Source organism: Panthera pardus, unplaced genomic scaffold (genome assembly GCF_024362965.1).
Source record: "Panthera pardus isolate Hobbes unplaced genomic scaffold, ASM2436296v1 HiC_scaffold_16, whole genome shotgun sequence".
Taxonomy (NCBI): domain Eukaryota; kingdom Metazoa; phylum Chordata; class Mammalia; order Carnivora; family Felidae; genus Panthera; species Panthera pardus.
Window position 1 is genome coordinate 33114896 of NW_026526721.1, and position 24023 is coordinate 33138918.

Here is a 24023-nt window from a genome sequence, read left to right on the forward strand (position 1 = left end):
TCATTTCGCCACTAAGCTCAGCACAGGGGAAGTCTAGCAAACCCACTTCTGCTGTGTTTGAGGAAGGAGGAAAATCCCCTTCCCCGTACTTCTCCACCATTTTAACTCTCTAATCCCAATTATTTTATTTATACTTAATCCATTTTCTTTACTTGCTTAAAAAAATACATACACACTGCATGGAGATTGTGAAAATAAAACTTTATATAATCTTGTAAAATACTAAAGGGATCAAGTGACTAACGCAGGAAGCTTTTCTAGCATTTAGACTAAGAAACAGTGGAGAATTGCCAGGACAAAGAAGTTTGGGCTTGTTCCGTCTAGAAGCTGTTGGTGTGACTTATCATGCAATTCTGCCCAGAGCCACACATACACTGTCACTGGGCCTTAGTTGTTGGCTTGTGCTCCGTGTCCAGCCTGTGATCATAACTGGCCCTTCTGTTCCTGACACCAAGACCCATTAACTTGCCTCACCACCTTGAGCCAGACCAGGCTGCCCCCTGGAACCGATCAGGAGGAAAAAGAAATACACAAACTCCCGGACTCCCAAGGTTGTGAGATACGATAAGAGAAACAGAAAACCCGGCTTGCTGGGGACTGCACTTGGGCAAACTTAGTTAAGAACCATCAATCACTCACGAGTAGTATAGACATTGCTCTGGCAGGAATAGCTAGCTAGTTGGAAGTCTCACCTGAGGGCAGGACGCTCTGCCCGGGACGCTACAGGACTCCTACCAGGCTCTTTACCAGGGGACTTCCCCAGCCGGAAGGTTGGCTATTGTGAGTCCCTGATTTGATGGATTAACCCTTCTTCGTTCTTCTCTATACTTCTTATATTCCCTTTCCCTTACAATCAATAAAACTTTCCTCCTCCAAACTGAAAGTGCAGCTATCGTGAATTGCTATTATTCAGAACAGGGCATCAGGTAGTAAATTAGTGAGGAAGATTTGTTCTTGGCCCTAAATTTCCTATCCTTGTCAGTAATGACGCCTTCTACCCTCCCGGTATAGGGACCATATTTTCATGGGAGATTGACTTCCTCCTTTCAGGAGGACAGAGGGAGATCAGAGTATCGTTCTGGCACTGGCTGTTTCTCAAGTAACCTTAATTCACAATAATCAATATGCCAAAATAATCAATATGCCAAAGTGGTATATTTTGGGGAGGCACATTCTGCTACTCCTCAACTACTACAGTATATCAAAGACATTATCGTATATGGCTTAATTTCATTGCACCATCTGATGATTTTGTCAAATGAGATAATCTAACTGTCCTATTAACTTCATTGGTCTCATTCCTTAAATAATTAAAGAGTAATAACTATCAGTAACAATAATTTCCATAATTACATCATAAAATGTTTTTCTTATTCATTTTTATGAAGTGAATAATAATATATTCACAATAATACATAATTATACAGAATTGATAATAACAATTTGTTCAATGAATGAAATGAATGTTGTAATTTTACTTCATGAATTTGGAAAAGAACACATTTTGCTACACTCTCAATTTAGTGTTAAAGTGAGTGTAACCTCTCATATTTTTTGCTCAAGATTTTTTCAAAATTTTCATAAGTTTGATTTTAAAAATTTTCCTCACATTTTACTTAATATTGAAATGCCATTTGCATCCTGGAAGAAAATTTTTGAGACATATTTGTCATTACCATTGTTTAGTCTTCTTGAGGATTGTCTGAAAAATGATTGTATTTGAATGAAAATAAAAAGTAACTTGTCAAATATAGATAAAACAAATACTAATATGAGACAGATCATCTTTGTTGTATAGAAGTATTGATAGTCAATTTAAAGAGTATTGACTATTGCAGAATAAGCATAGTAAAGTGCCTTTATTTGGCAATGATATCAAAATCTGTTTACTCAAATATAATTAATAATTATCAATGAATAATATATAAGTCAACCCAAATAATGGTTTATACTGTAAGTTCCATCTTACGCAAGCTTAATTGTGTTTGTTTTAAACAAGTCATGTAAATGCTAGAGACAATGTATGTAAAATGGTAGAAAATTAACATATCCTGTGATGGTTAAAAAGTGGTGAATGCATTAGAAGTAAGCATGGATACAGCTTAACAATGTAGACATGTTTATCTTATTTACTGAAATAAATTTTAAAGCACTTTCAAATTTTCACAGGAGTGTCTCAAGCATAGCAGTGAAGAGTGTGGGCTCCAGAATGAATCTGCATTCAAATTAAGCTGTACTATTTATTAACTACATGCCATGGACAAATTATTTAAACACTCTCTGCCTCAGATTCTAATTTATAAAATTGGCATAACAGTCCTTATTACATAGAATTGCAGTGATGATTGCATGAAATAATACATGCAAAGCATTTAAAATGATTAGGATTGAATAAATGTTATTTGTTTTCGTGGTAGTATACTTATAATGTACATTTCAATACACCAGGCACAACTTTGTATATTTACAATAGATTCAGGCAAGTAAAATCAATTATCACAGTTATGACCAGAGAACACTCATATTTGTTCTATCAACACAAAAGCATCATTATTTAGGTGGTGTTTATTTGTTCTGAGTCACAGACATACATGGAAGTGGGAGATACATGTAACTCCTAACTATGAAGCAAATAGGAAAATATTAAACCCAATATTACTTACAGAATGTATTAATTCACAGGATTTCAATAAATGTTCAATTGACTTTTTACAGTTAAGTTAATGCAAAGCATTTGTGTCTCATGTATGTGTGTGTAGATTATGTGTCTTCAATAAGATTCAAATGAAAAATCCATTATATCAATATACATTTTATTTTCAAATGTTTTAAAATTATTTCTCTCAGTAATCTTTGAAAAATATATTATCCATGGCACACTTTAGTCTCCTAAACTTATAAAGAAGTTGAATAAAATTAGTATAAAGAGTATGAGAAAACACAAGAAATCAGGAAAAATCACTTGGAGACAATTTAATTATCCATCCATTAGTTTTAACATAGCAAGTGTTTCGCCGAGACAAATTAGAGCACAGTGATTATGGTGGTTTTTATGCATTGTTGTGAATCTTTATCATCCACTGACTACAAAGGGAGACAGGGCAAATTTGGGGGGGGTGATGTAAATTTCAATTGATTGTATTTACCTGCACTATGAATTTAATACACCTCACAGATCTGGTTTACTCAAAGAGTACAATTTACTGTATGCAAATATATTCTAATTTTTTAAAGGCCCTGGAATATTAAAACAAAGATGAGATGACTTCTTTTCTTGGAAATCAACTACAAAAAATCTTAGAAATAGCTGACATGTTGGTGAAATCAATGGCCAGGATTGCTAAGACAAAGGTTCTATTCAATACCAGCCATCTTTTGAGTCCTTTGGTTCTGCTAAATTTTATTTTATTTTTTCTACCTCATGCTGGCATCCATTGTTCTAGTGAGTATTTTATATCAAAATGTTACTTCTCAATTCTTCGAGGACCTCATTGTGTACCTTTGTTTTGACTTTTAATTACTCAGCATTTATCAGTGGTATGTGTTTCTATTTTCACTCCTAACTTCCTTTATATATTGGTGATCTATACAAAGCAGTTTTAAGTAATGAGCTCTGCTAATGCCTTCTGGAACATGCTCCTTGTAAAACTACAGCTTGCTAATAAAACACAGTGAATTTGATAACCTCCAGTGCTTTGGGACAAGATAAAATGTGAGCTGAATATTTTCTACTCTAGTCATTCTTTCTTTCACTGGTCATTTCCTTTCCCATTCTTAACGATTGCACACTAGAAAACTGTAAACTTACTGTAGCAACCAGGTCAATAAGGCTCTTTGATCACTATTCTCTGGAGTGTTTCCATGCAAGAGATTTAGCCAAATAATTGTGTACTGATTAGAAATCTAAAAATGGGGGTGATGGTGAATATAAAAATGGATAAAATGGAGCCATAATGTTCTTAGTATCTGTTCATGAAGCCAAAATTTAAATGCACAGCTACAGCCCAAAGATAACCCATAGAAAATGGCATATCTCATTCAATATGTATAAATAAATCACAGTATTAGTTGATCTCTTTTATCTTTTTGTAATCTCATCTAAACACTATTTTAGGATTTTAACTCTCCTTAAATAATATTTATGCACATGTATACATTTCTGATGTACAAACATAATCGCTGCCATTTCAGTAACCAATGACAATTATGTGCTTCCCTGTTATTTTAGCTCAAAACTACCAAGATAGGGGTGCCTGGGTGGCTCAGTCAGTTAAGCATCCGACTTCAGCTCAGGTCATGATCTCATGGTTAGTGAGTTCAAGCCCTGTGTAGGGCTGTGTGCTGACAGCTCAGAGCCTGGAACCTACTTCAGATTCTGTGACTCCCTCTCTCTCTGCCCCTTCCCAGCTCACGCTCTCTTTCTCTCTCAAAAATAAATAAACATCAAAATACTATCAAACATTAAAATACTAGAGATGGTTTACTGCAAATCACAAGATACTTATTTCTATTTCTATTAGCTTAAAACATTATTTAGAGAGAAGGCACAGGTATTACAATGAAGTCACCATTTTTGAGCAGAAGTCTCTTGGGGTGTCACCTAAGATGTGTAAGTTTGGATTGAGTAATAGGCACTATTGCTTTTTTATGAAAATGAAGGAAAATACTCCTTTTTACTCATCTAAGTTACCAAGGAGGATATGATATTTAAGTTAGGGCTTTCTCCCTAGCTTCATAATTAATACAACATATACTATGCTTATAGAGTGAGCACTGAGTAACATACAGAATTGTTGAATCACTATGTTATACACCTAAAATTAATAAAGCATCATATGTCAACTATATTTCAATAATAAAAAAATATGATGTATATTCTCTAACTTCACTTCTATATTATATGATTTGTACACAGATTTTAAGATGTAAAGGTAAATATATAATACACATAACTAGAAAGAATATATGCAAATATACAAATATGCATTATATAGTGGAATTTTAGCAAATAAAAATATCCCCCAAATTTGCATTCATATTCTAAGTAGTACACCTTATTTTTCCCATTGAAAGAAACACATGCATTAATTTTAATTACATTAATATACAGAACATTAAATAATCATTTAAACGGAACGATGAAATTACATATCTCAATTAAAAACTGAATAAAACATTTTAAGAAACCATCACATTTCTGTTTTCCTGTTCTGCCCACAGCTTCATACGCAAATGCACATGAATAATGTGTGCTTCAAATTAGACACCTTAAGAGCCATGGACCTGTTTCAACGCTGAGGACGTTGTTCAAGTCATTTGTCTAATACCTGAATTTTCATGTGTTCCTTCATGTGTACTTTCATACACTTGCTAAGTGGTGGACATTTTCCTTATCAAAGACTATCCTGGCTAGATGCTACCCCTAAAGACACCTTCTTTAACTAAAATATTTAGAATTATATAGAGATATATAAATATAAATAAATAAGTTATACATAAATGTAAGTACTCAAGATAAATTCTCCAGAAAAAAAAGCTGTGTGACGAAAAACAACTTCTGATGCAATTTCATGATGTAATTGAACACAATTGTTATTTTTCCCTAAAGGAGCAGGTCTCTGTATAGTAAAATAATGAAGCAATGCACTCTCTTGGTTAAGGTTCAAGGTGATCTTTTCTAATCAATTCCTGATTAATATAAATAGCACAGCAAAAGAAAACCACACAAATATGTCTTCAGAAAAATTACATTAAAATCATGGCTGAATTTTAATGTATAAAATAGCAGAATAGAGCAATGAATAAACGAAGAAAATTAACAATTAAATCTAATTTCTGTAAGTTTAGATAAGTTCATTTTTCTAAATGTCCTCAGCTATAAAATTGTTGAAGACAGGGACGATAATTATTGAATATAAACAAATTAATTTTAAAAAGTACTCCAGGGGAAAATGAACGTTTTTCTAGAAACATCACTTTTGAAGTATTACTAAACTAACAGATTTAAAGACATATTTGCTGTCCATATTCAAAAAAATTTTTTACAGTATCAAAATCATCCTCCCCAAATTTTAAGAATTTATGGCTGTTTAATCTATGACTTCTTTAATACTGTCAGGAAGGAAGTTAGTTCCAAAAATTAGTTGCTATTGACTGGAAGCATAACCCCTTGCAGTATAGTTATACAAAGTTTAAGTTTTATATAATTTAAAGCTAAGATAAAAATGGTTCCAAGAGATACCATAAAGTACATTTGTAAACATTAAGTTCAAAGTAGGAAATAATCTCCAAGACTACTACTCGTACTGTTAAATTTAAAAAAAACTGTATAGTTCTTTATTATAAAAATATTTAAATACTTTCCCCTGATTATGATGAATGAAATATATGCTTGTTATTACTCAAAACTTTTCAATGTGTTTAGGTTTGTGGAAATTAAATAAAATAAAAAGTTACCTTAGCAAAAATAAAACCATTTGTTCACTTAAATGATTTGAGCACTTCAATGTTTTGATGAATATTTTATGATATTTTGATTTATTGCTTTAATTTTCCACTCCACTTTATATTCACAACTACAAAAAGTGATGCATCTCTAGCAATATGTGGTAAAATTTTCAAAGAGATGTATAATACTCCTTTTATCTTATAATTTATTCCATATTACTTTATAATCTTTTGAAGTGCACTGAGAATTATTTTATGGGGTTGCATATAGTCTATCTTTTCTATCTTGATTAATGTTCCAATGTTTGGGTGCAGTGTTCTATTAATATCAATTAGGTCAGATTGGTTGATAGAATTGTTCGGATATTCCATAACCTCATTGATTCTGTTTGTCTTATTGTTGCAGCAACTATTGTGGAAGAGACATTAAATTTCTTAATATAATAGTATACCCTTTAAAAATATTGTATTTTTATAAATTTAAGAAACTAATATATACATAACTTTGTATATATGCAAATATATGTGAGTGCATATGTACTAATACATGTACGTGTGTGCATATATATGTACACATATATACATACATATATACTGCTTTTCAGACGTCACTTTTCATCACTTTTGACAGAATTGAAATTGACCTCAGATTTCACCTACTTCAATTCTCTCATATTTCAGATTAGGTTTCAATCTGAAGAGTTTAAATATTTTGTCCCAAATTAAAAAGATAATTTAAGAATAAAACCAAGTTTCCTGAAAGCAGTTTCTTCATGAAATTATTTAGATAAGCCATTCATATTTTATGTACTATATATATATATATATATATACATATTTATACATAATCTAATATTTTTATTCCTTTAAAATTTATATATACATACTTCAATATACTCATAAGCATGCTTATATACTTATCCTCATTTATATGTACATATTTATCCAGTTACTTTTTAAGTTTTTATTTATTTTGTGAGAGACAGCACAAGTGGGTGAGGAGCAGGGAGAAAGGGGGAGAGAGAGAACCCCAAGCAGGCTCTGCACTCCCAGATGCAGAGCCCAATGTGGGGCTCCAGCCCATGAACTGCAAGTTAGTGACCTGAACCAAAACCAAGAGTGGGACACTTAACCTACTGAGTCACCCAGGCACCCTTATTCAGTCTTTTTAAAAGTTTATTTATTTATTTTGTGAGAGAGAAAGAAAGAGAGAGTGAGTGGGGGGGGAGGGGGTTGCAGAGAGACAAGGACAGAGACAGAATCCCAAGCAGGCTCCTCACCGGCAGTGAGGAACATGATGCAGGGCTTGAACCAAAGAATCCTGAGATCATGGGTTGAGCTGAAACCAAGAATTGGAAACTTAACCAACTGAGCCACCCAGGTGCCTCTAGTATCCAGTTGTATATGTATATAAACTATGTATATGTATATACTATATATACAGAATCCAGTTTTACCTATACTTGAAATCTATGTATATATGTGTTTATATATGGAGAACTTATCCAAAAGATGCATATCATATCTTTTACATTAGAGTCAAAAGTATGCTAGAGTTGAAATCATAAGCCATGGATTTTATATCTAAATTAATATTTTGATATAGGCAAATCTTACACTTTTTGGACTTTAGCCACATTACTATTTGTTTAAAGCACTTTGTGTGAATTAACTCATTCATATAAATATTTATGTAATGATTGCCATTATCATTTTTATTTTACAAATGAGGAAAATGATATTAGAGAGTTTGTATGGCTTTGCCAAAATCATATGGCCTCTAAGAAGGCAAGGTGGAATTGCATACAAATGATTGTCTTCCCACACTAAACTCTTAATTACTATGTGGCATTGCATATTCATTAAAAAACCCAGCTAAGTTTTGGTTCCCTGTTTAATTTTCCAGTGTTCTCCCTCTATTTATATCCATGTTAAGACTGGGACATGTAAGAACCAAGAACATTTTGCTTTATGTTTTTAAAAAGTCAGTATAATCTCAATTTTTTTAATTGAAATTAACTGTGTCACCAAAGTGTTATTACTGTATAACCAAATAACTGGCTACTTTTAATAAAAGTGGATTAATGAGGCTTCTAAACTCTGTCTTCTTGTTCTGATGGTTGATTTATCTCAATAAATAACTTTGTGAACACTCAGCTATTCATATTCAGATTATATTTTCGATAAAAAAATTACAACTTGTGAAAGTCATGTTTTTATTGAACTTTTGAGATTTTGAAACATTTTATGAGATTCTTCAAATTCCCCTAGTAATGTGAACAAATCTGGTGTTTGATTGCCAAAATAAAAATTATTATGACCTGATAGATTTATATTCTAAAGCAGAGATGGCTAATTAAAATTTATGTCAACACACAATATATTTTTGTTTTTCAAAGGTTTTGTCTACATTTCAGTTAATTAAACTACAGCATTATATAAGTTTCATGTGTACAGCATTGAATGATTCAACACTTCCATACAATACCCGGTGCTTATCACAAGTGCACTCCTTAATCCCCATCACCCATTTAAATCCATCCCTCACCCACCTCTTCTCTGGTAACTATCACTTTGTTCTCTCTAGCTAAGTCTTCAAAACATAATATTTTAATAAGAAATAATAACAGATAATAAACAACTAAAATAATTCATATATCCACTAAATAAATAGAAGCTACAGTTCTTTATACTGAATAATTTTTTGTTTTCACTTTATTCAATTAAGCTAAAGATTACATTTAATTCAACAAATATCTATTAATACTCTATATTTTTGGATTCTTACCTCTAATTAGTTCTATCTTTGTGCCATTAGAATTCACTTTTGTTTTGATTCAAGGCCAAAATTTGGCTATTATGAGAATGTAAATAGTAGCTCAGTATTTGCTACATCAACCACTGTGAATAGCTTTTCTCAGAACACTGTAAGATAATTTAGGAACAATCTCTAAATCAATATTAGGACTACTCTAGGAAAATGCTACTCCTTCAGAGCAGCTCTTGGACTGTCATATTGCTCTTTAGATTGCTTCTGCCACTTGGAAGATATGAAGATCCTTTGTGCATCTCCATTTACAATTCCGTATCTGAATCTCCATGTGAATATATATACACACACAACTTGTGTATATGCATATCATACGTATATATGTTTATACATGACTATAGAGATAAACAATCATTTTCTATTTGTAAATACCAAATATTAGATGTATCTGGGATTTTTTACTTTGGCACTTTAGTCCCACATCACTTGTGCTGCCAGGTTTCAAAGTCATACTGTACCACTCTCAATTCATAGTGGAATAGACAGCAAGGAAATAAAGGTATTGAAATAGCAGGCTGGAGGGTATAGAATAGAACAGGGGATTGAAAAATCAGTGGGGGAACAAAACAAAACAAAGTAAATGAAAAAGAGAAACATGAAGTAGAGAAAGGTGTGGGAGGGTGGTAAATGCTAGAGGAAACAAAAATTGCCACAAGCAACATTTACCATAGTCTTTCAAGGAAGGTTTGCATGAGGATATTAATTCTGCCTGGGAGATCTAGACTCAAGGCATTTTTAGGAGTAAAGCAGTAGAGTGAGGATGATCTGGTAATACACGGATGGAGGACTTGGATCCAGTAAGATGTGACAAGATGTAACCCAAATAATGAAAGGTTAAACACAAATAACAATAACAACACCTCTCCCCAACCTCTGCTGGAATCAGGAAAGCTACATGCAAGTTTTTAGGTAGAAAAATAGCTTATGAAATGTACATGGTAGGGCTCTTTGTCTTTAGGGTAATTGCAGAATGTGTCTTATATTGTATCAACAATGAACAGGCATTAGATATTTTCACTGGCATTAGGATTTCATCACTAAAAAATACCAACTTTCACAAATTTCAAAGGGAAATCGATGGATTTCGTTTCCCCGAAGCAGTGATGCAGACAGGCCTTGTTGTTTAGTATTCTTTAAAAAAGTATGATTTATCAGGAGCCAGACAAGGGATAAGAGGTACCAGAGAAGGTGATACAGTTGAAAATTTGCTGGGTGTGGATATTATATCACATTCTGATTAAAATATGGCTTTACTTTTATCTGATTTCATAATAGCCGAATTCTTAAGTTTCAAATTTACGTATTCAGTTTATATGTTCTCTTTGTTTTTTTTTTTTGTTTTTTTTTTTTTATTGCTGAATTATGACTATGCATAAAGAACTTTTTTTACTTTGTTACTCTTTTCTCTGCCTATGCTGTGCTTGGTCAGACAGGTGGTATAAAGTATCTCTTAAAGGGTACAGATTAGGTGTGTCTGGGTGGCTCAATCAGTTAAGCATCTGACTTCAGCTCAGGTCATGGTCTCACGGTTCTGTGGGTGTAAGCCCAGCATCAGGCTCTCTGCTGTTGCAGAGCCCGCTTCAGATGCTCTGTATCCCCCTCCTTGCCCCTCCCCCACTATCTCTCTCAAAAGTAAATATTTAAAAACATACAGAAATTGGAGACAAGCTGTTTCTTTTAAATAATGTGCCCTCTGGGTGCCTGGGTGGCTTATTGGGAAAGCTTCCTACTTGGGCTCAGGTCGTGAGCTCACAGTTTGTGGGTTTGAGCCCCACATCAGGCTCTGTGCTGATAGCTCAGAGCTTGGAGCCTGCTTCGGATTCTGTGTCTCCCTCTCTCTCTGTCCCACGCCTGCTTGTGCTCTGTCTCTCAATAATAAATAAATGTTAAAAAAATTAAAAATTATCACCTTCAGGCCCTTGGATAAACAAAATCAAGACTACTGGTTGCTGACTTCGTTCTTCTAATTTCTTGTTTATGTCCATTTTTACAAATTTCTTGACATAGTTATGTTTAGGAGGTCCATCTGACTTAGTAATTCAATTGAGATAATCTTGAATAGAATTATTAACACAAATTATTCTTCAGTTGGGCAGCAGATCCCATTTTGCAGAAAATATGAGGCGTGAGAAACAAATTTCAAACAAATTTCATTACCATGGGTTATGAAATATTTAGAATATCTTATCTGAGTGATTATCCATAGAATTTTTCTTTCAAATTTAGGACAAACATGAAAAAAAATGTCCTCCATTTTATCTCATGAGTAAAAGTGCCACTGCTAACAATTAATCTACCTGAAAATTAACTAATTAACAGCTGCCTTTAGTAACATAACCATCTTTATCATTCTGATTTTTGCAAATGTTTTTATCTTGGAAGTCTTCCAATTTTTTAAGCATGATTTAGTGCTAATTGATTTTACTCAGACATCTAGGAAAATGTGATATTGTGATATATGCTCTACCAGTATTTGGTGTGTGTGTGTGTGTGTGTGTGTGTGTGTGTGTGTGTGTGCAGGTGGGTGTGGGTATGGGTGTGGGTGTACATGTGTGTATGTGTGTGTGTGTGTGTGTGTGTGTGTGTGTTCTCTAGTATTTGAAAGGGAAAGAAGATATAAGAAAAAGTCGTTTTGTTGTTTGAAGATCTCTGGAGTCACTTGACATAAACAACCACTTTATAGTCTGAGATTCTATCTGGCCCTGAGATCCAAATAAGGCCATTCATCCTGTCATTCTTGAGGGAATACCAAGAACATTTCACTTTTCCTATATTTACAATGTTGCAATCCTCTTTTGAGAGTTCTGTGAGTGTAGCTTACTTTTGACACTCTTTTTCATTCTTTTTTTCACACATTTATGACTTTCTGTAAGAATAAATGAATCATTAGAATAGTTTATATAATATTCACACTATTTCTACCCAAATTCAACATTGGCAATAAGTTGTCTAAATGTTTCTTAAGCAGGTGATCTGGGGAAAATCCACTAAAGGTCCTACTCTGCATGGGACAGCCAGATCACCTAACCCAGAGAAAAGGGAGAAAACCTGACAATTAGGCATGCATGACTTTAATTGAACACAAACACTGGTATTCAGGTAGTAAGTTTCTGACCTTCTATGTGGACCTCAATTTTCTCTGATGAAATGTGAATGATCATGAATTGATAGTCCCAGAGTATTAGAATTATATTAAGATGTAGGGGTGCCTGTGCGGTTCAGTGGGTTAAGATTCCGACTCTTGGTTTGGCTCAAGTCATCATCTCATAGTTTGGTTCATGGGATGGAGTCCTGCATTGGGCTCCACTGTGATAGTGCTGAGTCTGCTTGGGATTCTCTCTCCTCCTTTCTCTCTGGCCCTCCCCCACTTGACGGTGCTCTTTTTCAAAATAAATACTAAAAAAAAAGTTATGAGATGCAAGAATATAAGATGATCATACTGTAAATATTAGTTTCCATCCTTCAAGAAGTTCCCAGCAGTCTTGATTCCTAGTTCTAAATCTGTGAAACAACAAGACATGTTCCTTATATAATAATAAATAATGCTAACAAAATTTTTAAAGGTTTTTGTTATCTTTTTTCACAAGTATCTATTATTGATAGAATAACACAATTTAATTTATTGATGAACATAATGATTACTTTTATAAAGCTGAAAATAAACTTAAATTCCATAGCAGCTAATTTGTATATTAATTAAGAATTAATGGAGCAGTTGGGTGGCTCAGTCCATTAAGCATTCAGCTCTGGTCATGATCTAAGGTTCATTAGTTTGAGCCCTGCATCCGGCTTGGCGATTCTCTCCCTGCTCCTCCCCCACTCTCACTCTCTCTCTATGTCAAAATAAATAACATTTAAAAAAAAAGGAATTAATGTGTATCTAATCTCTGACAGTTGGGGATAGATAAGAAATCAGAATGTATCTTTTTTTACACATTTTTTTCATGGAAAATTTTCTTTAAAGCTCTGGAAGAAAAACTCATTTTCTCAATGGTTATCTAATCAGTGTCAAATTTGTTTATTTCAGCATCAGTTTATGACTAATGTTTATAACACTCTCTTTACTTAATTAGTCATGATATCAAAGTAAGTAGAATATGTGTTATTTTCTCTGACAGAATCATATTTTACCAAAGAATTGGAGAAATACAATAAGTATTTATGGAGCTGCACCTGTAGCAATATTCCTCCTTTTCTCTGAAACACTAACTCCACATGAGTTAACATATTTCCAACTTCTCAATGCTTATGGATTTTCCTGATTATTCACTATAATTTAGAAGGTTGTTAATGCTATTTGAAGGGTTTAAAATCATGCCATCAAATATTTTCGATTGGTATAATCACTAATATTTTTTTCTCAATGATTATTTCATTGAGGCTTATCACTAACTTTCCACTTCCATTAAAAACATGTTTAGTTATCCATTAAAAAAAGTGTCCAGTTATTTATTTTGGGAGAGAGAGAGAGAGAGAGAGAGAGAGAGAGAGAGAGAAACCATATGTGCGTGAGGGGCAGAGAGAGAGGGAGATCAAGAATCTCACGCAGGTTCTGTGCTGTTAGGACAGAGTCCAACCTGGGGAGTGATACCAGCAGACTGTGAGATCATAACTTCAGCTGAAATTGGGAGGCAGACGCTCAACCAACTGAGCCACCCAAGTGCCCTTTTTCTGCCTTTCAACCCTTGTCTCCTTCAGATAATTATTCAGACTCTCCAAACTTAAAGCTAATGGTCATATAGGTTTTGTTGTTGTTGCTTTCAGATTATTGTTTTGGAAATACCATAGATCTGTATTAACTCTTATGTTCAAGTTGACCTTTTTAAATAAATTTCACAAACTCCAACAATAATTCCTACTATTTGTGTAAAGAGACATTCTAACTAGAATTGGCTTTTATGGATATCCTGTTTTATTACTTTAATATCTATCTAGAATAAAAAATGCTCATTTCAAGAAATCTGATTAACATGATGCCAGTTGCTAATCCTTACTGTATATATTTTTAAGTCGATATAAATCTAAGAACTACTGAAACATGTCATTAATCATTAAAGTAAAAAACCTTCAACAGATACCCCTAAATTGTTTCAAGCATTCATGTTTCTGCACTTGAAATGGCAGTTTTACTAAATACTTTCCTGAAGTGAATATTAGAATATTAGAATCTATGCCCATATTAATATTATGGGCAATAATGGCAATATGGCAATATTATGGCAATATGGGCAATATGGGCAATATTATGGCAATAATGGACAATATGACAATATTATGCCCGTAATATTAGAATATTAGAATCTATGCCCATAAATTGAATTTAGTGCCAAAGGAAAGTCTTATCCTCTGTATTTTATGTATAGAACTGTATGTGGCATTTTAAAGCTGTCAATAACTAGAATTTTCAAGGCAGTTAAAATTTATTTTAAAATATAAACTAATATTTAATATAAATATCCTTGAAAGTATACATGTAGAATGTATTACATGGGAAAATTAAAAAGCTAATGGTATATATGAGGTACAAAGACAGAATTCAGGTAAGCTATATTATGTGTATCATTATTAAAGTACAATATATTTATCTAAACCAGGCCTTGGCAAAATACAATATATTCATTTAAACCAGGGGTTGGCAAGCTATTTTCTGTATGGGGTCAGGTAGCAAGGCTGTAAGGTTTCTGTGCGCCTATTTAATGCTGATATTTTAGTGTAAAAACAGCCATAGAAAATACATAAACAAAGGAGTGTGAAGTGTGGCTATGTTCCAATAAAACTTTATTTACAGGAAGCATAAATTGTACAGTTCACCAAATTGTAATTGGTTGATTGCCTATGCCAATGTTATGTAACACTTTCAAGCTCACAATTTCTGAATGAAACACTTTTCTGGTTGGAAGCTTTGTGAACTGGACACTTGATCAACGTTTATCCACGTTCAGCTCAAATGTGATGAAATGGGCCATTCCTCACAGTTACAATATTAAAGGAACACAATTGTGAGCTTTTTTTGACAAATGGAGTTTTTAAATCTTGAGGAAACTTTTTTTTCTTTTTAAAGGAATACTTCTGGGGAGGGGGCAGTATAAAAATATGTCACAATCAGATTATGATTAATATATTCAAACAACCATTTCCTTAGACATTGATATTTTATTCTTGTATGACGTATCCATAAAAAATCAATCAACAGAAGTACTTTAAAAATACTTTAATGTACATGCATCTATGTATAAATATGTGTGTGTACACACACATTTATACATAAATACCTACATATGTAAGTGCATATATTTGTTTGCTAGTTAATTTGGTGCCAGTGATATATTTATACTTATACATACTTCTGTGTTTTTCTAAATTTAATTCTGTTTCTACTGAATGTCTGGGTACATAATCCATGCATGATATTTAAATTACTAGGATGGTGTTTTATTTGCCTAACACTCAAAATATAAGCAAGAAATGTGAATTTCTCACTGGATCTATAATTTTTAGGGGCATCACTAAGATATATGTAGTACTCTGGCTCCAATAGTACAAAGCTTGTATTGTATTTCAACATGTGGCTTTAAAACCCCAGGCATGGTGCAATTTTCTGAATTATTCACACATAATCACTCCAGGGGATTACATTTAAGTGTGATGGCAGAGAACCTTAAAGCAGGCAGCTCTGAAGAGTCCTGTCCTGAAGTCGATATTCAGAATACATTAAGGATGATGATAACATAATGCTCATGACCTCAATGTGTTAAATTTACCTATTCAGACATGATGGTAGAGATGATTTTGAATGTCTCAGATAAGCATTTAATCACCATTTTCTCCACTTATTTGTTATTAGAGAAATATACATTTAAAAGAAGGAAAAGAAGGCTAACTCACTAAGTGGTATTGATTTTACATAATACCTAGTTAGCAATGCCCATCAAAAGTATGGCTATCAGAAATAATGGAATAAGTAAATTGTGTCTCTTAAACTAATAACAGAAGAATGCTGTTATTACTGCTGTTAATAATCATGTTTTTTAATGAAAGTGTATGCTATTTCCAGAATATAAGTTAAAAGAGATAAAAACAAAATTACATGTCTCAGATCATCTAAAATTTATACTTAATTTATTTGAATATTACAAATGATTTAGTGCAAGATAGAATTTCGTTAAGTTTAAAAAAATGTAAAGCAACTTTTGGGTACCCAGGAATGGTACACAAAGGAACAAATACAGTCCAGTGATAAATAAAATTAGATTAACATTATAACATTTGTATAATTTTAGAACACTTGCTTTCACCAAGTTTGTTCTCATCCTGTCTTCTGGATCCATATGGTACCCAGCTTTTATTCTTCAAACATATAGCTGGATACAACTAGGTTGATGATTGAGACATGTGAAAAAGCCTAGATCCTGGAATGAGGTTACAGGGATGACACTTTGAAAAGAACTACTATACAATTCACTGAGCAAGAGGATGACTGCTAGAAGCTTAAGCTTACAGGGCTAGAACCTAGAAGAATCCATCTATAAGAACCTAGAAGAATCCATCTATAAACCATGGTAAATTCCAGTTGCCATTGATGCCTATTAGAAGGCTTAAAGCAGTACAATGGCAGAACATTCAATATAAAAAATGTCACTGGGAACTCTCTGATGATAAATTGTTAAAAAGCAAAGTTGAAAGTTGATGATTGGGCAGATTCAAGCTATATTTTGAGCAATGAAAAAAAAATCTGATGCAATGTGATGAGCAAGTGGGATGGAAATGAAATTGGCTGGAATAGAAACAGATTGTAGGCAGGTAGAAGCAGAGAAGCCAAGTTCGGTTTAATTTACCAGGAAGATGTCCAATGAGACTTCACAGCAGTGGACATCCCAATTTGGAGTTTAAAGTCTATGTTCCAGGTCAGGAAATGCATTTAAGAGTTATTTGCATGAAAATGGCACTTAAAGCAAAAAGGAAGATGAAATCAGAGATACGTCTACCAGTGAATACTCAGATTGTATTTGGAAAGCCAATATTAACTATTTTGGCAAATGCGCTCCAGTTCCTTTCTGCTAAATGTCATGTGAGAACTGGAGGAGGCGAGAAGAAAAGTTTTATTTATGCAAATACTTTTGTGCATCTTTTACTTTACTGTTTAATTGACACAAGTATAGCTAAAATGCTTATATGAATCAATTTAATAAAACAAAGTTGTTCCTTATTGATTTTAGCAAATATTATTTACTACTGATAAGAAAGCTGTTCTAGAGAAAAATAAATAATGTTATGAGAAGTATGATTTACAAGTAGAGTTAAGTAATTATTTAGTATCATTGACTTTATTATGAGTCTAGTATAGTGTTTTTAACAATTAGTTAAGAAATTAAACCAAGATTCAAAATTTCAAAAAATCAGATAAATAAATAAATATATAAATAAAATGCACACACACGTATATATATTTTATTTTTAATGTTTTTTAATTTATTTTTGAGACCAAGAGAGACAGAGCATGAGCAGAGGAGGGGCAGAGAGAGAGTGAGACACAAAATCTGAAGCAAGCTCCAGGCTCTGAGCTGTCAGCACAGAGCCCGATGCGGGGCTCAAACTCACAGACTGTGAGATTATGACCTGAGTCAAAGTCAGACGCTCAACCAACTGAGCCACCCAGGCGCCCCAATGCACACATACATTTAAAATATTTTTTTCTTTAGGGTTACTTAACGGCTACTTTTCTCATAGGCTATTTTCTTCCACAGAAAATGGTATATTTGAGTAAATTTATTTTATAATCAGCAAAGAGTTCATTCAATACCTAGTTGGCTTGGTATTGAAAGGTTGAAAGGTGTTTTTGAAGTTAATATGTAAAAAATAATAAAACAAAAGTAGGTAATTTAATCTGAGGGGGGACAAAATATTTCCCAGGATTTCCAGGATGAAACCACTTCTAAAGGGAAAACACCTATGACACTTGTCAAGTAGTTGTCCTACAACTTCCTGTCCTACAAGCCTCAGAACTTTGAAAACAGAAAAAAAATTGTATCAAAAAAATAATAGTGTCTTACATTGATAAGGTGTTCAAAAATATTTGTTGATAACGATTGCTACTTGGTAATAACGTTACACTAATTTGAATGACTGACTATACAAATATATTTCTGGGAATGTATTCCCTAATTCAAAATTATATTTGACATGCTTTTGCAGTGATTTTCATAGAAGGAAGATTTTATTACAGTCTTACCTGTGAAAGAAAATGTACATGAAAAGATGGCAAAAATTATCTCTAAAAATTTAATAGAGGACTGGCTAAGAGTAAGGGCACTCCCATATATTAATATGATTCTAAATTCAGATTGATAAGTATTAATTAAAAGATATTAAAACTTCAAGGAACTGAGGTAGTCTATAGAAAGTGTGTAGAAGAGTATCTAGCACCCAGAATAGCCAAGGGGCTCTTAAGAGTTAATAATAAGAGGGGCGCCTGGGTGGCTCAGCGGGTTAAGCGTCCGACTTCGGCTCAGGTCACGCGTCCGACTTCGGCTCAGGTCACGATCTCGCGGGTCCGCGGGTTCGAGCCCGCGTCGGGCTCTGGGCTGATGGCTCAGAGCCTGGAGCCTGCTTCAGATTCTGTGTTTCCCTCTCTCTCTGCCCCTCCCCCGTTCATGCTGTGTCTCTCTCTGTCTGAAAAATAAATAAACGTTAAAAAAAAATTAAAGAAAAAAAAGTTAATAAGAAAACAAATGAACCAAATAAAATGTGGGCAAAGATCTGAACAGACACTTCACCAAAGAAGATATACAAATGGCAAATAAGCACATGGAAGAATATTCAACATCATATGCTGTTAGAGGATTCAAAATCAAAACTACGGCAAGACACCATTACCAACATATTTGAATGGCCAAAACCCCAAACACAGGAAACACCGAAAACTGGCAAGGATATGGATCAACAAGAACTCTCATTCATTGCTGGTGGAAATAAAAAATGATACAGCCACTTTGGAAGACAGTCTGGCAGTTTCTTACAAAGCTAAAAATACTCTTACCATATAATTCATATTCTTACCATACGATTCAGCAATCATGCTCTTTGATATTTACCCAAATAAGTAGAAAAGTTACATCTGCACAAAAACATGTATGTCATGAGTGTTCACAGAAGCTTTATTCATAATTGCCAAAAATTTGGAAGCAATCGAGATGTCCTTCAATGGAAGAATGGATAAACAGTGTACATCCATACATTGGTATATTATTCAGCACTGAAAAGAAGCCACTGAGCCTGAAGGGACATGGAGAAATCTTAAATACATATTGCTAAGTGAAAGAAGCCAGTCAAAAAATGCTGCATGTTATGTTACTCCAGCTTTACGACATTCGGGAAAAGGCAAAACTATGGAGACAGTAAAAAAGGTGACTAGTTACCAGGCATTCAAGGGGAGAGAGGATGGATGACTATGTCGAGCACAGGGGATATTTTAGGGCAGTAAAACTACTCTTTATGACACTTTAATGGGGATATACATCATCACACATTTTTCAAAACCCATAAAATGTACAGCACAAAGAGTAAACCCTAATGAAAACTATAAACTTTACTTAATAATGATTCAGTATTGGTTCATCATTGTAACAAATGTACCAATCTTGTTACCACAAGATTTTAACGATCAGGGAAACTGGGGTAACAGGAAGGAGTAAGTGGGAACTCTCTGTACTTCCTGCTCAATTTTTCTCTGAACCCAAAAATGCACTAAAAATAAATCTACCAAAAACAAAACAAAGCAAAACAAACAAAAAAAGAAGAAAAAATAAATGTTAATTCTACATCTTTTACCTGCACAGCCCTGGGAAATTTATATAACATACTAATGTAGTTTCAATCTCATGAATATTAAATGAGATAATGCACTTAAAATGCTAAATATATACCAGGCATCTAATAACCATCAATAAAAAAATTGCTGTTTTTGTTGATGATTATGCTCCCATGAGGGTTGTTATCTGAAAAACCCATTGGAATTTAAATTCTATGGTATCATATTTAAGTAGCTTGAGAAAAATTGGAAAGAGTAAAATATGAATTGGGCATTTCTAACAAGACCATAGAAGCAAATGACTGGAATTGATAAAGCAATAAAAATTTTAAAATGGAGTAAATTTCCTAGAGCAAGCAAATAGATCCTATTTGAATAAAGAAACCATGAAGTATCCATTGCTGACCAAGAGCATACTCCTGCTTCTCTTTAATTTGTTTTTGTCATCTCCAGAAAGAATTGCAATCATATTATAAAAAATGGACAAAAAACATTTTAAAAAAGTTATGACACTCAAATATTGATGCACAGGGAGGGGAATAAAACAATGCATGAAAAAATAAAATATTTATAAGACAGTTCTTGTCTACAAATCAAGTACAGAAGGTCTTGCACATGTACTTTCAGAACAATAGTCAACAAGAGAAATCACAGAGAACGGTTCAAGTCCAAAAGAATGAAGGCAAATATTATTGCAATTTTCCAAAATGGGAAATAAGGGGATTTAAAAGCTACATACCAATTAGCCAATAAACTTGACATGTGTCTTTGGCACAATTCTAAAACAGATTATGCAGCAGATGGTTTTTGAGCATTTCACAATTATAGTGTTGATCACTAGGCACCAACATGAATTCACATTGTGCAAATCATACCAAAATAATTTCCTTTCCACTATCAGTGTGTCAGTTAGACCAGTGGATATAGAAATCATAACATCTTGAATTCCACAAAGCATCTTACAAGCTTTGTATCAAAATCTTATGTGTGATTTTTAAAAATGCTGCTGGCATGAAATGCTGTTACATGGAAATTTTGTCATGGAATAACTCTAGCTAATTCTTGGTATAAATTTGTTACAATGGTTCTGAATAAGTATTGTTTACCAGAAACACCTGTAGAGCATTTTCTAAAACATGTATTTAGATCCAGGCCCTACCCCAGATATCCTGACTCAGGAAGTCTGGTTACACCTAGGCTATTTCAGACAGTAACTTGTAAAATAATAGAATGCAAGTAGTTTTCCAATTTAATCTAAGGAAATGAATATGATTTGTAATCATCCTTTTAGTTTTGGGGCTGCACTATTTATGTTTCATTAATGGCTTTATTCTACCTTTAACTGGTCTATAACTCTTCCACTTCTAATTCAAATCATCATAGTGACATTATTTTCAGTTTTTATATCAAACTTTATTTCCTAACATTAAATATATATTTGACACAGCATGCAAAAATAATAAGTAATAATATCATGGCATGAGTCCTCTCAAAAACCTTCAAGGACCTCACTTTTCACATGGACTAAAAGCTTTCCCCACATGGGTCCGTGTCACTGAGCTCTGTCATCTCTTAACACTCAACCCCTAATGACTTTCGTTCTCACTCACTCCACTTTGGCCAGACTGGCCTTTTTTATGGTTTTCAAACATGCCAGGGATGCCACCACCTTGGTGCATTTTTTGTTTGCGGTCCCTCTACCCGAGATATCCACATGGATCTCTCCATACCTTATTTCATTTATTATCTATCTCCCACACAAGGATTTTTGTCTGTTTTGTTCCATGTTAAATCCATAGACACTGGTGTTCATATATTAGGTAGAGCATATATTAATGAATGGATAAGTAAAATAAATCTGCCTTTACTCATTTTTCAAAAGTTTTATTTATTTATTTTGAAAGAGAGAGAGAGAGAGAGAAAGGGAGGGGCAGAGAGTGAGGGAGACACAGAGAATCCCAAGAAGGCTCCGCACTGTGAGTGCACAGAGCCCAGTGAGGGGCTCGAAAACTCACAAGTCGCAAGATCATTCCCTGAGCAGAAATCAGGAGCCGGATGCCTAACCAACTGAGCTACCCAGGCACACCACATGCATTTTAAAATATAATTACAGGCCTACCTCATTTGATCGCACTTCACTGTATTTTCCTTCCCAGAAAGCGTATTCTTTACAAAATGAACTTTTGTGGCCACCTTGCACTGAGCAAGTTTATTTATCAGTGCCGTTTTCCCAGCAGCATTTGTTCACTTCATGTTTCGGTGTCACTTTAGTAATTCTCAAATTAACTGTTTTGAAACAATTTTTGAAAACATTCTCAAATTTTTTTTTATTATTATTATAGCTGTTACGATGATCTGTGATCAGTGATCTTTGATGTCTTGGTGTCTTGCAACCAGCACTCATATGAGACGGTGAACTTATTACCTGCATGTGTTCTGGTTGCCCCACTGACCAGCCATTCCCCCATCTCTGTCCCTCTCCTTAGGCCTCCCTGTCCCTGAGACCAACCACACAGAAATGAGGCTTAATTAATAACCCTACAGTGGCCTCTAAGTGTTCAAGTGGAAGGAAGAGTAGTATGACTCTCTCTTTAAGTCATGAGCCAGAAAGGATTAAGTTCAGTGAGGAAGGCATGTCGAAAGCTGAGATACGCTGAAAGCTAGGCCTCTTGTACCTAAAGGTTTCCCAAGTCATAAATGCCAAAGGAAATTTCTTGAAGGAAATGAAAAGTGCTACTTCACTGAACACACAAATAATAAGAAAGCCAAACAAGCTTACTGCTGATAGGGAGAAAGTTTTAGTGGTCTGGAGAAACGATCAAACCAGACATAATATTCCATTGACCCAAATCCTACTCCAGAGCAGAGGCCTGATTCTTCTCAATTCTATAGAGGCTGAGAAAGTTCAGAAAGCCACAGGGGGGAAAAAAGTTTGAAGCTAGCACATGTTGGTTCATGAGGTTTAAGAAGACAGCCATGTCCATAACATAAAAGTGCAAGGTGAAATAGGCATGTGTTGGTGTTGAAGCTACAGCAATTCATGCAGAAGATCTGGCTAAGGAAACTAATGAAGATGGTCACAGTGAACAACAGACTTTCAATGTACACAGCCTTATATTGGAAGAAGATGCCATCTAAAACTTTCATGTAGAGAGAAGAAGTAAATGCCTGGCTTCAAAGTTTCAAAGGACAGGCTGACTCTCTCGTTAGGGGCTAGTGATGGTGGTGGCTTTCAGTTGAAGCCAATGACCATTTACCATTCTGAAAGTTGGGGTCCCTTAAGAATTACCCTAAATCTACTCTCCTTGTGCTCTATCAGTGGAATGATAAAGTCGGGATGACAGCACATCAGTTTACAACATGGTTTACCGAATAGTTTAATCTCACTGTTGAGACCTACTGCTCAGAATAAAAAGTTCCTTTCAAAATATTGTTACTCATTGACAATGCACCTGGTTACCTGAGAGAGCTCTGATGAAGACCTACAATGGGATGAATGTTGTTTTCATGGCTGCTTATGCAACATCCATTCTGTAGTCCTTGGACTAAGCAATAGCTTTGATTCTCAAATCTTATGATTTCAGAAATATACTTCATAAGCCTATAGCTGCCATTGATTGCAGTTCTTCTGATGGATCTAAGCAAAGTAAATTGAAAACCTTCTGGAAAGGACTCACTATTCTAGATGCCATTGAGGATATTCATGTCTCACGAAGAGGTCAAAATATCAACATTGACAGGAATTTGGAAGGAGTTGACTCCAACCTTCATGGATGACTTTGAGGGGTTCACGACTTCAGTGGAGGAAGTAAATGCAGATGTGGTGGAAACAGCAAGAGCACTAGAATTAGAGCATGAAAATCTGACTGAATTTCCGCAATCTCATAATAAAATTGGAAAGGATGAGGAGTTGCTTTTTCTGGAGGAACTGCTTTTTCT